The sequence below is a fragment of the Elephantulus edwardii genome, unplaced genomic scaffold (genome assembly GCF_000299155.1).
Source record: "Elephantulus edwardii isolate Elephantulus edwardi_28Jun2011 unplaced genomic scaffold, EleEdw1.0 scaffold00264, whole genome shotgun sequence".
Classification (NCBI taxonomy): domain Eukaryota; kingdom Metazoa; phylum Chordata; class Mammalia; order Macroscelidea; family Macroscelididae; genus Elephantulus; species Elephantulus edwardii.
The window spans coordinates 2,217,460-2,227,142 of NW_006400014.1; the positions used below are offsets into that span (position 1 = coordinate 2,217,460).

At 40.9% G+C, this 9,683-nt stretch overlaps 1 pseudogene; it reads right to left on the reverse strand.

Annotated features, from left to right (window-relative positions):
* Nucleotides 1-1,237: 1,237 nt before the first annotated feature.
* Nucleotides 1,238-2,095, reverse strand: LOC102877226 (annotated as a pseudogene).
* Nucleotides 2,096-9,683: the final 7,588 nt, after the last annotated feature.

Here is a 9,683-nt window from a genome sequence, read left to right on the forward strand (position 1 = left end):
AGCAGTCAAAGTGCCAGAGACATATGGCATTTTGACTAGCAGGGCAACAGTTTACAGACTACACAGGAGTTCATTAAATGGACCTCTCAACTAACATACTTATTGCTGTCTAGTTAGAACTGACTCATAGCTGACCCTCTATTTTTGGAGGTTGTAAGTTGCTCAGGAGGTTTTTGCTCGTCTTTCTCCCATTGGAGCCCCTGGTGGATTCAAGAGGCCACCATATAAGAACTAATGATCTCTATCAAGGCATAGGAAAAGGAGAGGCCCTCCTATGATCAGCTAGTGTTTCTTTGATAATCTCTGGAATTGGGGCTGTAGATTATTTTAAAACGAAAATCATTTACCAACATATATGTCAGAGAATGTAAATATAAAGTATCTTGCAGTGAATATTTCCAACTGTCTCACCAGGTTGAGATGAAGTTATATGTATGACATCAGCCAAGTTTAAGTTTAGTGTCCTTCATAGACATAGTTCTAGTGACATTGACCCTAGTAATGTCTTTGACTCTCTTTGAAATAGGGCTTTGAACTGGTTCATTCTGGTTGTACCCCTTGCTAAGAATTTGTGTTCCCAGCTCAAGTATAGTAAATTAGAGCCTACATTTTAACAAAACACATAGGAATTACCTAGGGAGCTTGTTAAACTGTAGAATCTGATTCAGTGGATCTTAGGATACAAACTCTCAGCAAGGGGTTGAACCAGAATGAACTGGTTTGAAACAAGTGTAAATAAAGAAGGTTAGATGTTAAGCTTCTTGAGAGAAGGGAACTTGCCTAGCCCATCAACCTGTGCTTATCCAGTGCCAACCATTGTACCCAACACAAAAGAAATACACAACATTTGTTAACTGAGTGAATAAGAATTTTTAAAAATTAAATCGTAAACAAATAAAGGATAACATTTTAAGTACCTATTAAGTTCATTTTCTCTTGATTCATAGATGTTTTATATGTCAGGCTCCTCTATTTTGCAATATAAAAATTTATACGTCAATATGGTTGCCTCTTTCACCCCCCACAAGCAGTGCTGGGGAGGGTTAGCATTTTGGAAATTCTAGAGCAGTCCTTGCAATGGATTTGTATCTATATTGTCTGATATGAACATTTAGAAATAATGACTAAGGAGCTAGATTCTTAACTGACTTAAATTGGGCACCACATGTTCTACATTTCACGTTTTCTTTTTCTTTTTTTCATAGTCTAAATATTATTTAATTAGGTCTACAATAATCTAGAAAACCAATTTGTGAGGATAAACCCCATTGGTGAGGGAGAATAAAGAACGCAGGTAGCTTTTGAGCTGAGGAACGGCTTTGATTTTGGGCAAGATCTGGGAGTCCACAGCTTTCTGGTCAATCTTGCGCTGCTCTGTAATCTCGTATTTCTCCTTTTCTGTGTCGAAGATCTCGCGGCGCGGCTTGCGCAGCTTCTTCTTCTTCAAGTAAGCATCAGTGAGGTGCTTTGGTATTTTGACACCACTGATGTCAACTTTAGTGGAGGTGGCAATGACAAATTTCTGGTGTGCTCTCCGCAGAGGAACGCGATTGAGGGTCAGAGGCCCGGTCACAAGGAGCAAACCACTCTCCAGCTGCTTCAGGAAAACCACTCTCTTGCCCCGGTGGCGCCCTGTGAGGATGATGAGGATGGTCCCAGGGGTGATGCTTGCACGCAGCCTCCTCACGTGCTGACTGAAGGGCTTCTTGCCGTGGTTCAGCAGCTTCCGAGGCACGTCTTCAGTAGGGTAGTACCTGGGCATTTTTCGCAGTTTCACCACTCGGGTGCCCCCATTCTTGTCACCACCTACTGGTTTTGTGACAGTGGCAAGAACCTTCTCCTTCTTCTTCTCAACCCTGGACTTGGTGGCCGAGTACTTCCTCTTGTACATGGCCTTCCTGGAAGACATGGCCGATCGGGAATACCTGCCGATTCCCCGGACTAGGACAGGGTTGCGGCTGCAGTGAGGTTTCCCCTTCTTGGGGGTTTTGCCCGTGCCCTTGGCTTTCTTAGCTTTGCCACTCGCATCTGCCTTCTTGGCTTCATGCTTGGCCACAGGCTTCTTCTCCTTGGGGTCTGCCTTTTCACCCGCCATCTTGTAAGATGGGAAAAAGAAGCTTCACGTTTTAATCTATTGAACCTATAAGACACCCTCAAGTGGACATTCATTCATGTTGTTGGTAGTTTGTTAGGTGGTGTTGACTATGATTAAGAGTGACCTTTTGAATAGATGTGACCCTTTGTCCAAGCCTGTGCCAACCTCAGGGTCTCTGTCCTGCTCAAGCCTATTGTGGTGGTCACTATGCCAGTCTGTTGGAGTTAAATAGCTGTTGAATGGTTTAGGGCAAAAACACAGGGAAAGAGAGTTAAAATTAGAATCAACGGACCTGTAATTTCAGCTGGAGCTTATCAAGTACGCTATTAGAACACAGCCCGAGCCCATGTAAGATAAAAAGTAAATAACAGCGCAAAAGCTAGTCCAATCAGAGCTGGATGTGCACGTCACCTTATAAGGAAAACGCAAATGCCATAGAAAGTTGACATGTGCAGTAAGAATTTACTCAGTCACCTAATTAGCATTCAATTTAGTGGAACTCTAACATGCAATCCAGTAGCATCATGACCTCTGACCAGTGTGAGAACCTCCAGCAACATCTTTCCATCACCCCAAACACTGCTCACCTGCGTGTCATTGAAGCACCAAGGAAAGCAGACTGACTATATATAACCATCTAAGGGGCTGGTAGCCTAGTGGGTAAGAGCTGTGCTGTCAACCTCAAAGCATGTGGTTTGATTCTGCAAACTGCTGCAAGAGAGAATGATGGATAATCTTCTGTATGTTTTATTAGCTTCTGAAGACCCATTCGAGGGTCAGCTATGAGTCAGCTCCAACTCTACGGAATATAGCATAAAAGGTTCTCATAGTCCATTATACTTCATTTTATTGCGTTCCCTTCTTTGGAAATAGATCCGTTTCTCTCTGGAGCATACTTTCCCTTCTCTAATTAATTACTCTATTTTCACCCTGACTTTTATATCCTTGTCTTCTTTCTCAGCAAGTCAGATAGCACTAAGCTGCTTCTTGTTGTTAGGTGCCGTTGAGTTGAATACTCATCAAAACAACCCTATGAACCACAGATTTGAACCTTCTCCTATCCTATGCCATCCTCATTTCTGACATACTTGAACCTACTGCTACAGTCACTGTGTCAATCCACCTGGGTGAGGATCTTCCCCTATTTCACTTACTTTCCATCTTTCCCAAGCATGAAAACCCTCCCCTGGAATAGCCCAACCTACATGCCCAAATTATGTGAGACAACGCTATGTCATCCTTGACTCTGAGGAGCACTCTGGCTATACTTTTTCCAAGACATATGTTTGTTCTTTTGGCAGGCCATGGGATGGCTGAACGTCCATTCAGTGCTCCAACACCACAAATCAAAGGCATCAATTCTTCTTGAGATCCTTATTCACTGCCCAGTACTCAGACGCTTAGCAAGGGATTGAAAAGACCATGACTCGAATCAAGTGCACTTTAGCCTTCAAAGTGACATCATAGTTGCTAAGTAATTTTGGAGAGGTCTTTAATGCAGACTTTCCCAGTACAGTACGTCTCCTAATCTCCTGATTACTGCTGGTACCAAAGATGTTGATTGTGGATCTAAGTAAGATGAAGTTATTGATAAACTGAATGTTTTTTTCCTCTTCTATATCTATTGAGACAGGGTTGGAAGCAGGAGTGACATCCACAGGCTCAACAGTATGCCTCTGGAAACTCTATGAACTTAGAGAAATGACAATAGTTACAGAACAGGGTTTAGGTCTTTTGTGCATAGGGTCACTTTGAGTCATGCTCTACTAGATGGCACTTAACAGCAACAAATCATGATATTGCCTACATTGGTCCAGTGGCAAGGATTTTTGTTATCTTGACATAGAGATGGAATCCATATTGAAGCCTGTAATCTTTGATCTTCTGCAGCAGGCACTTCAAGTCTTCCTCACTATCAGCAAGCAAGGTTATACCATCTGCATAATACAGGTTGTTGCTGAGTCTTTTTCTGATCCTGATGCCACATTCTTCTTCTTGGAGTCTGGTTTCTCAAACTACTTGCTCGGCATAAAGAATGAGTAAGTATGAGAATAGGATACACCCAGGTTTCTTAATTTTAAACTATGTAGTCTTCCTTTGCTCTGTTCACACAGCAGTCTCTTGGTGTAGGTATAGATTTCACACAAACATAATTAGTTGTTCTGGAAATCTCACTCTTATTAATGTTAGTCATAATTTGTTGTGTTCTACACAGTCAAATGCCTTTGCATAGTCAATAAAGGACAAATAGATGTTCTTAAAGTATTCCCTGCTTTCAGCTAGAATCCATCTGACATCGGCCATGACTTTGTTTCCCTACACTTAGCGACCATGGAAACCTCTAGGACTGTAGCCTGAAGAAGTGGCTTTCTCAAGAGTCACTGAAATTGTTGTACGCTCCCTGGCCTCTGTGGTAGTGCTGGCCTTCTTGTTGCCTCCCACTGGGATCAATTCTTTGGACAAGGAAGACTAAAGCTGGAGCGCTAACTGCACAGTAACATTTTGGTGCTGATTCTTGGGAGTACAAACTGGGTATGTGATCTGTTTTGAAGTTGGTGACAAGTCCATATCCTTAAGTGAAATCCTCTCTTTCACTGACCCTCTCTATCATTCCCCGCATGATGTCTTTTTACAAGGACTGGCCTCTCCTGACAATATGTCCAAAGTATATGAGACATGCTCCCTGTTGACGTATAGTTCAGTCATTTTTAATAATCTTCAGAAAGATTTTATTGTGACATTAATGATGTTGTTCAATGATTTTCACCTTCTGTTGGGTCAGCAATGAACATTAAGAACTCCAAGCAGTACTGAGAAAAGGCTGTGACATAGGGATTAGCTCTTCATGTCAGATGGACCTTGCCTGAAAGCAGAGGATACTAGAAAGATGTTTCCTTGTGTTTTATTGATTATACAAAAATTGATCCATTTGACTGTGTGGCTAACAATAAATTTATAGATAACATTGCGAAGAATGGGAATTCCAGAACACTTAATCTCACTCATGTGAAATAGAATGAAAATAGACGAAGAAGCAGTTATCCACTCAGAACAAGGGAACACTGCTTGGTTTAAAATCAGAAAATGTTTACATCAGGGTTGAATCATTTACCCATACTATTCAATCTGTATGTGAAGCAAAACATTAGGGAAGCTGGACTCTATCAAGAAGAATGTTGCATAATGTTCAGAGAGAGACTCATCAATAACCTACATTATTCAGATAACACACTCTAACTTGCAGAAAGTGAAAAAGACTTAAAACATCTACTGCAGAAAACTAAGGACTACAGCTCTTCAATATGGAGGATATGTCAACAACAATAAAAATCCTCATCACTGGATTAATAGGCAACATTATGATAAATGGAGAAAAGATTGAAGTTGTCAGTGATTTTCTTTTCTTGGATCCACAACCAACACCCATACAGTTAAGAAATAAACCAAGTTGCACTGGGAAATCTGCTGTCAGGGACCTCTCCAAATGCTAACAAGCAAGAATGTCAATTTAAAGACTAAGTGATGCCTGATCCAAGGCATGATTTTGGGTTGCTTCCTATGCATGTGAAAGTTGAACAATGAATAAGGAAGAAAAAAGAATTGATGCCTTTGAATTGTGTTGAATACTGACTATATCATAGACAGACAACAAACAAATCTGTCTTGAAGAAAGTGCAACCAAAGTGCTCCTTAGATTCAAGGATAGTGAAATTTTATCTCACTCTCTTTGGGCATATTTTCAGAAGTAACTAATCTCTGGAAAGATCACACTGAGAAAGGTAGGAGGTGAGTAAAGGGAGGAAGATCATCAATGATTTGACAATCATTGTCAATGACTTGACAGTGACTACCACAATTGGTTGGAGCATGGCAAAGAGCATGGCGAGTTTCAGGCATGTTGTTTATAGGGGGTTGCTATGAGCTGTAGATAACTTATGGCACCTAAAAACATGTGAGATAAATTTCCACCTGTAAGGTGCAGCCTAGTTGCACTTCCTCCAAAAGAAATTAGTTTTTTTCTTTTGAAAGGGATGCATCAATTCTTCTTTGGTAGATTCCAGAAAGATTTTTTTTTTATTTGATTTGCAAAAGGACACCACGGGCAATTCTAAAATTAATCTGTTAAGTTGTGCATGCTCTATGGGGAGCCAAAATGTGTCCATTGAAAACTTTAATATACGAGATACCAAATGGCATAGGATAGGTTCAGGTGAAAGGCTAAGACCTTAGTAAAAGGAGTCAATGCTTCTTCTTGAAGAAATCAATAAGTCTTCCTTGAAAAGGAGACATTTCTTGAGTTATTTTCCTAGAGTCAGAACTAAAGGTACACATTTGAAGAGGGGTTGGGGGAATAGGTAGCTTTTGCAAAGAAAGATGGAGTCACTTACTCCGTTGTATTCTCCAAGTGGACTTGTTCTTAGTGTTGTAGTATTGTAGCTGTCATGTGCCATCAAGTCAATAATGACTCATAGTGACCCTATGCACAATAACTCTGAATCTTCCTTTATCTGAGCCAATATGTCTCCAACGCACTACCCTCATTACCGTAGTTATTGTGTCAATCCATCTCATTTGGGATCTTCCTCTCCTGTGCTCTCCCTCCACCCTTCCATGCATGATATACTTCTCCAAAAACTGGTCCCGCCTGGCTACATGACAAAAGTAAGTGAGATAGAGTGTCAAAATCTTTGCCTCCAATGAGCAGTTTGGTGTCACCCTCTCAAGTACAGATCTGTTAATTATCTTAGCAGTCTATGGATTGTTCAATACTCTTCTCTAGAATCACAAGTCAAAGGCATCAATTCTTCTACGGTCATCCTTGGTCATTGTAAAGCTCGCTGATGCATAGCAAGTAATTGTGAAGACCATGGCCTCGATCAGTCTCTAGACCGACATCCTTGCTCTTTAACACTCTGCAGAGTTCCCTGAAAGCAGATTTCCTAATGCATTTCATCTTTTGATTTACTGACTACTTGTGCCAAGGATGTTGATTGTGGAACTGAGCAAGCTGAAATTGGTAACAAACTCAGTCTATTTTCCTCTATCATTATGCTGTCAATTGGCCCAATGATGAAACTTTGTTTTTTTTATATTGAGCTTCAATCCATATTGCAGACTACAGTCCTTGACCCTCTGTAGCAAATGCATTATGTTCTTAATATTGCACTCAGATATTTTTCCATTCAGGAAATGCATAAGAATCTTCTTATGATGAGAGAATCTTCTTATAATGATGGAAAGTCCTAGATAGAATATATTTAATGTATACTTACTTTTCTAGCTTAGGTCAGTGGTTCTCAAAGTGAGGTCCCCAGTCCAGCAGCTGCTTCTAGGTATAACTCCAGAATTTCGGAGACAAAAGCTCTGGGGTAGTATCTGACTATCTGTGTTATAAGAAATCATTCCAGTGATTTTGGTATATAGTCAAGTTTGAGAATCACCTCTTCAGATCAAAGGCTACCTGATTCTCAAATGCTTATGCATAGGCAATCATGAATTATAAAAGGGGGCTTTGCTTATGAACAATGTGAGACTTTCTATGCTTCATTGCCTTCTGCCTATGACTATGTAGGAAAGCCTACTATTAACTTCAAATGCTCCTCACTTTAAGCAAGCAAGTTTATATATATCATCATAATAATGCAGGTTGTTAATGACTCTTCCTCTGATCCTGATGCCACACTCTTCTTCATAGAGTTCAGCTTCTTGAATGATTTGCTCAGACTGAATAGATATGGAGAAAGTATTCAGTCCTGATACAGCACACTTTTCTTTATTTTAAACTACTCAAGAGCAAAGACAGTAGCACAGTGACTATGGCAATTAGCTCAAGTATGTCAGCGATGATGAGGACGGCACAGGCTAGGACAGCGTTCAGATCTGTTCACAGAGTTGCTATGAGTGGTTCTGGACCAAAGAACATCTAGCAATAACAATAACAGCCATTAACTTTGTATATGTCTCTTATTTTTGGTAGTTGAGAGAGGCCTTTTCACCCTGTTCTTTCATGAAAACCTGCACAGAAATTAAACTTGGAAATGAAAAACAAACCCCAAAACTGTCAAGCTAGCCTTGGGCACTGATGATTCATGCCAATTCTGCCCTGGTGAAGGCAGATATTTAGAGGGAGGGCCTGTGTGAAACTGAGTAAGAAATCAGCAGGAAAGATTTTTTGTTTAACAGATCAGAAGGGTGACAAAAATGATAGCACTGTTTCATAAAGTTACATCATGGCAGGTATTAGGGGTCAAACTTGCCTTTAGAAATAGTTCTGGGTTGTGCCACTCTCAGAAGAAATGTTCACTCATGATGTAACTTGTCATCATGCTAATTAATATTTTGTTTTTCATTCTAGGTTTGCTGGTTAGCTATTACATAACAATGCCAGATAATAACCCCCCCCAAAGTTCAATAACTTTCAACAAGAAGCATTTCTTTTGCATCCTTGAGTCTGTGGAAGAATAGAAGAATCACCTGACCATCTTGTTAAATGATAGATACCAATTCAGTCTATTTTGGGTTTGTTTTTGTTAGGGGCCATGGCATCAACTAAGACTCATAGTGACCTTATGGACAATCAGTCTCAGCTTTGCCTTCCGGCACCATCCTCATCATCTCTGCCATCCTCCAACCCATTGTTACCGTCACTGTGACAATCCGTCTTGCTGTGGATCTTCCATCGTTTCCTGACTCCCCATTTTAACCAGCATGATTTTTTTTTTTCAAGGAAAGGTAGAAATGCAAATTGTCAGCAGGTGGTTGAGCTGAATTAATCTTTGAAACCTGGTGTGCGGCCAGGCTGCTGACTGGGCTTAAGTCCTCTCCACATGTCTCTTGCTCTTTCCTGAACACTGGTTAACGGAAGCATGTTCTTTTCATGAATTGGTGAGGGTGAAACCAAGTTGCTCCTTGGAGGCAAGGATTTTGAGAGTCCGTCTCACTTACTTAGGGTATGTAGCCAGGAAGGACCAGTCTTTGGAGAAGGATAACATGCTTGAAAGAGTCTATGGACAGTGCAGGAGAGGAACACTCTGGATGAGATGGACTGACAACTTGTGTAATAAGGGTAAATGTATCAGACACAGTGAGACAGAATAGAGCAGGGTTCAGAGCTATTGTGCACAGGGTCACATATGCATCATAATTGACTCAATGGCACAAAAGAACAACAGCAATGGCAAAAGGCAGATCCATAATGGAACAAGCTCATCCACACAAGCATATGCCCCACCTTTGCACTCCTCACATCTGTAAACTTGCAGCTGGACAAAACAAGCAGATGGCCACACCCAGAGTCAAAGGGGGAGAGATTATTTCCCCTTCAATAAAGAGGTCATGCTAAAGTATGAACAGGTACCACAACTACAAAAAAGAGTGGGGGGGGGGGTGTGGAAATTGAACAATTGGGACCAATTATTCATTCATCAGGGATAGCGTATCCCTAGATTGGAGCTTCTCAAGCTCGGCTGCACACCATAATCACCTGCCGAGCTTTAAAAAAAGACTGATGCCTGAGTCCCACCCACAGAGATTCTAATTTAATTGGTTTGGGGTACAACTGAAGCTGGGAGCCATAAAAACTCCCCAG